This window comes from Carcharhinus amblyrhynchos, chromosome 5 (genome assembly GCF_965287045.1).
Source record: "Carcharhinus amblyrhynchos chromosome 5, sCarAmb.v2.hapA, whole genome shotgun sequence".
Taxonomy (NCBI): Eukaryota; Metazoa; Chordata; class Chondrichthyes; order Carcharhiniformes; family Carcharhinidae; genus Carcharhinus; species Carcharhinus amblyrhynchos.
In genome coordinates, this window is record NC_137328.1 from 3,806,749 (window position 1) to 3,812,748 (window position 6,000).

The following is a 6,000-nucleotide window of genomic DNA, read 5'->3' on the forward strand; positions in this document are numbered from 1 at the left end:
ACAAAGGCAAGAAAAGATTGGTTGAAGAATTACTATCACTGACCGGTTTATCATTTTGGAACAGTACCACAGTTGGAGTTAAATGCACCAAAGGCAGGCCTCACTTGTAAAAGACACAATAGCACATGGCTGCTGATATCTCGTTATCTCCAGTAGCTTACAACCTACCATATATGGGCAGCATTCGCTGAGAGTTTGCCCTCTCTAACAGTTGCCCGAGCAGACATTTAATTATCAGTTCAGTGGCCTACAATCAAATCTTCAATCATCTTCTGCAATTTTATGGCAATTTAAAATAGGAAAGAACGCGACATGTACAAACCAAGGGCCACTGGCTGACAAAAAGAGAATAAAACAGTTAATGATGATTCAGGTGGAGATCCCGCTAGGCATCTGTCCATTCCCCCATTGCCCTGTTTTGCATTCATTTTAATTTCAGAATTGGAATTTTTTTACCTGTTACCCTTTTCAGCGGTCAGTTTTAACTGATTGGAAGAAAGAGTCTCGGATGCGCTTTCAAACGGTTGCTTACGTCTGCGGTAGATTTGTTAGAGGGGAGGCACCAATTTGATGGTTATATTGTGGGCTGCGTCACACTTCTTTGCACACTTCTGATCTGACCTGTTCAGTCCATATATATCTCGCTGAGATGGACCAAGGCCAGGGTAATGATAAAGGCTTCAGCAGGGACATTCATTCCCCACAAAGCGCTACTGTTTTAACAATTTCTCTACCATCGTCAGTAGCAGAAACTCGCAGATACAAACTGCAAATGACAATACCATGTGATACTAATCGCAAGGCCGTTTGGATTTAATTGTCTCGGAATAGTTGATTTGTAATGTTTACCAGACCCCTTCTTAATGAAGTTAGCACTGTCCACTGCTATTTTAAGAACAAGAGAGACAGCTGAGAATTGGGAACAAGTGCTGTGATTGACACGGAGATGGCTGTGAGCAACTGCGCAACCCAGAGAGTTCGAGTAACCTCCAGAAGGCTGATTTTTTTTTAAAAAAGATAAATATATTGGCTGACTTCCTTTTATTGGGTTCGATTCCGGCAGCATCTCTAGATTCTCCAGAACGTTCCATAGGATGTTCAACCCAACTCGTAAGCAGCTAAGGGTGCTACATGAACACGAGTTGTCGCTGTTGAAAGAGAGACAGGTTTAAAGGGCTGGTAATTCTTGCGTTGCAATTAGCCTGGGTGTTGATTAATGGGGGTAAATTTTCTAACCGGTAATCAATGATGACGCCAATGGCTTGGGCACAATTTAACTTCTGGCCATGAGCAAGCCAGGATCTTTTAATAATTTTATTTGAACTCTTCCATTAGTTACGAAAATATTTGACATGGGAGTGGTGGATTGTGGGCAGTAGGTCAAGTGTTGAAACCCACGGGAATGAGCCACAGAGGTAACAATCCCAGCCTCTCATTTTAGGTTTTTGTCCATTTTGCACACATTACCTTTTAAACTAAATAGGACAGGGGTAAATGTGTAGGGAACAGACGAGAGCTTTGTTATAATATTTAAGTGAGTTAGGAGGACGTTGTTTTGATCATAGAATCCCTACAATGCAGAAGGAGGCCATTCAGCCCATCCAGTTGCACCAACAACAACCCCACTCTCCCTTTAAGCCCATATATTTACCCTGCTAATCCCCCCTGACACTAAGGGGCAATTTAGCATGGCCAATCCACCTAGCTTTGGACTGTGGGAGGAAACTGGAGCGTGCGGAGGAAACCCACGCAGACACGGGGAGAATGTACAGTCTCCACGCAGAGAGTGACCCAAGCTGGGAATTGAACCCAGGTGCCTGGCACTGTGAGGCAGCAATGCTAACCACTGTACCATCACTGTGCCCCAATGATGTGCACAATGTTCTGATATTATTGTGCGCATTGTAGTTTTCTCTTTATTCATTCATGGGTTGTTGGTGTCACGGGCTGCGCCTGTATTGTTGTCCATTCCTAATTGCCCTTGAACTGAACATATCTGGGGGCAGTTAAGAGTCAACCACATTGCTGCGGGTCCGGAGTCACAGATCGGGTAAGGATGACAATTTCCTTCCCTAAAGAACATTAAAGTTTTATATTAGTGTCACAAGTAGGCTTACATTAACACTGCAATGAAGTTACTGTGAAAATCCCTGAATCGCCAGACTCCAGCGTCTGTTCGGGTACACTGAGGGAGCGCGGCCAATGCACCTAACCAGCACGTCTTTTGGATTGTCGGAGGAAACTGGGGGTCCCGGAGGAAACCCATGCAGACACGAGGAGAATGTGCAGTCTCCACACAAACAGCCGCTCAAGGCTGGAATCTAAACCTGGGTCCCTTACTCTGCTATTACTGAGACTCGCTTCATATTCCAAATTTTTTTATTCAAATTTAAATTTTACCAGGTGGGATTTGAACCACTGTCCCCAGAGCATTAACCTTAATTATTAGTCCACTAATAGAACAACTATGCCACCATATCTCCTAACTGGAAAGTGAGTTTTCTATCCAAGTTCCTTGAAAAAGCAAAGTAAGCGTCCCTCCATATCTTGTTTATGCCACGTCTGTAATTACGCGAGGATTTCTCACTCAGCAACTCCAGTGACGACCATGAAGATTTCTACGATGGAATTCTTCTTTATTTCTGCTTTCTGTAAAAGAAAGAACTTGCATTTCTATAGTGCCTTTCACACCCACAGAAACATCCCAAAGTTCTTCATAGCCCATGATGTACTTTTCTGAAATGTAGTCACTGTTATAGTCTAGGAGACAAGGGGGGGAGATCTTAGCAAAAAATGGCAGAGTATTGTCTCCTGTGAGAAAACTGATGTGTTTCACACATTACACAAGTGCCAGGCAATGACCATCTCCAACAAGAGAGAGTCTAATCATTGCCCCTTGACACTCAATGCTTCACCATCGCTGAAACTCTTCACTATCAACATCCTGGGGGTTCCCATTAACCAGAAACTAAACTAGGCCAGCCATATAAATACTGTGGCTGCAAGAGCAGGTCAGAGACTGCAAATTCTGCAGTGAGTAACTCACCTCCTGACTCCCCAAAGCCTGTCCACCATCTACACGGCGCAAGTCAGGAGTGTGATGGAATACTCCCCACCTGCCTGGATGGGTGCAGCTCCAACAATACTCAAGAAGGTCGACACCACCCAAGACAAAACAGCCCACTTCATTGCTACCCTTTCCACAAACTATCAATCCCTCTCATCACCAACAAACAGTGACCGCCGTGTGTACTGTCTACAAGGTGCACTGCAGGAATTCACCGAGGTTCCTTAGGCAGCATCTTTCAAATGCATGATCACTACCGTCTAGACAGACAAGTGCACCAGATACCTGGGCATACCACCATCTGGAGGTTCCCCTCCAAGTCACTCACCATCCTGACCTGGAAATATATCGCCGTTTCTTCATTGTCGCAGGTTCGAAATCCCTCCCTAACAGCACTGTGGGTGTACCTACACCTCATACAGTGCAGCAGTTCAAGAAGGCAGCTCACCCCACCTTCTGAAGGGGAACTCAGGATGGGCAATAAGTACGGCCTGTGATGTCCACATCCAGTAAATCAATTTTTTAAAAATCTCCCTCCTCTTCCCCGAGGCTTCAGACCCCCTCCCTGAAGACCCCAGCTCCTCATTCCAATAGCTCGCTCTCCCCCAACCTGTCCCGCCCATTTGACCCCTCAATTTTCCCTGTGCAGTGTTACCTGTCGCTGTGAAGGGATCCCCACCCGAATGAAGGACCAGCTATCCTCTGTTGCTGTTGTTTCTCTTCCCACACCCGATGGTGCATAAGGCAGATTTCTATCAGTTCCCACAGCCAGGGCTTTCCTGGAACAGGTCACTAATCTGTCACCAGAGGTTTATAGCATGAGGGGGACACCAACCCACCACAAGCATGCAATGACCGGGAGTCTCTCCTACTCTTACCGCCTGCCTGTTTGCAGATTGTTGCTGAACCTGTCTGGCTGCATTTGGAACACACCTTCCTTGACCATCAAGTCCTGGGGTGAGACTCAAACACGAGCTTCGGGCTCAGAGGTAGAAACATACCCATTGGGTCACAAGACCTCTTACCACTGTCCTCTGCAGCACATTGAAAATTGCATTGTGCATTTAGTCCACTTGAGGCCGCCATACACATATGTATATGTACCAGCAGAGGGAGTCTGTTAGGAAGAGATCCATTTTTAACAACTCAATCCATTCTAGTTCTAAATATCTCCGGCAGAATTTTGAATTGTTTTTGTTCCAAGAATTTCACATCTTCCTCGGCTGGGACCCCAAGAAGGGAGCCAATCACTGACTTCATTAAGACATGGTAGAGTAAAATGTTTGCACTGTAGGTGGTGAGATCGGGGGTGGTTCCAAATGATGCTCCCCTCCCACCTCCCTCCTCATGACCTTCTCACAGTGTTTTATTATTCTGTGTTTGATTATGTTTACAACTGATGCTCAGTGTGTTTCACTGGTTATTTATTAGTGTCACAAGTATGTTTACAGAAACACTGCAATGAAATTACTGTGAAAATCCCCTAGTCACCACACTCGCCTGTTCGGGTACACTGAGGAGGATTTAGCATGGCCAATGCACCCTAACCAGCATGTTTTTTGGATTGTGAGAGGAAGCCGGAGCATCCGGAGGAAACCCACGCAGACATGGGGAGAAAATGCAGACTCCGCACAGACAGTGACCCAAGCCAGGATTCGAACCTGGGTCCCTGACGCTGTGAGGCAGCACCACTAACCAGTGCCCAGGGTTGCCAACTATGATTAAATGTATTTCTGGAGGTTTTATCACATGACTTTCCCCCACACACCTGCTAAAACATCCATCCTAGTGACTCATTGCTTACTTATGCTAATTCCCCAACTGGATGATGATTTGACTGCCAACCCAACAGTCTTCCTGCCCTCCAACTTCAATATTTTTATATCTTATATTTCATATGTTCAAAGAAAATGACAAAAAATATTTTTCAATGTCTCCTGGGTCGCACACAGCAGTGTCCTGGAGGATGATCTTTAATTCCTGGAGACGCCAGGCCAATCCTGGAGGCTTGGAAACTCAAGGTAAACCTTGAGAATGGACTCAGAGGGAAGTAAACAGAACTGTAGAAGGGGTTGGAAGCTGGAGCTTGAAGCATGAAGTAGACATAGCAAAACCAGTTACACACATAGAAATCTAGAGACACAAGGTATACAAGCCCCCAGCTTCTGATTGACCTGCTACCCCTGTGGTCAGGTCAGAGAAAATTCTTCCCAAAGCCTCTGTTCATATTCCAATTGGGTGTAGAGGGTAGTGCGTCATGTGTCATCTGACCAATGGGAGAGGTTTGGGGGGACGGGCAGTTGGCAGCAGGAGATCATGTGATTCAACCTCTAGAAGCAAACCCAATCACAGTCACGTTGATGAATGTGGTGCTAATGGTGCATATTTCAAACCTGAATATTGTCTGGGTCTTGTTCACGTGGATATGAATTGCTTCAAACATGAATATAAATTGCTTCAAAATCTGAAGAGTTGAGTACTGAAGATTGTGCAATCATTACCGAACATCCCCACTTCTGATCTTATGACGGAGAGAAAGCCATTGATGACGCAACTGAGAATGGTTGAGCCCGGGACACTATCCTGAGGGATTCCTGCATTGATGTCCTGGAGCTGAGATGACTGACCTCCGACCACCACAACTGTCTTTCTTTGTGCCAGGCGTGACTCCAGCCAGCGGAGAGTTTTCCCTGATACCCATTGATTCAGCAAGGCTCCACGGTGCCACACTCAGTCGAATGCTGCCTTGGTGTCAAGGGATGTCCCTCTCACCTCAGTTCTCATTCATCTCTTTGGTCCACGTTAGGACCGAGACTGTATTGGTGTGTGTAATCTGGGTGAGTTTAAGTTTACAGAGGGTGAAAGGTGGGATGTTGGCCAGGAATAATATAAAGACACGGATAAACGTTCAGTGGCAGTGAACTGAGGTAGGG

General features: G+C 45.7%; 1 protein-coding gene across 2 annotated transcripts in view; it reads right to left on the reverse strand.

The window, feature by feature from the left end:
- The window catches only part of unc45b (unc-45 myosin chaperone B), a 50,334-nt gene extending 49,626 nt beyond the window's left edge, over positions 1-708 (reverse strand). Inside the window, exon 1 of one of the 2 annotated variants that reach the window (XM_080189594.1) lies at positions 457-708. The gene's annotated coding sequence lies outside the window, so the exon portion shown is untranslated. The remainder of the gene's footprint in view (positions 1-456) is intronic. The other variant, XM_080189593.1, reaches the window with a different exon arrangement.
- Between the last annotated feature and the right edge of the window lie 5,292 nt (positions 709-6,000).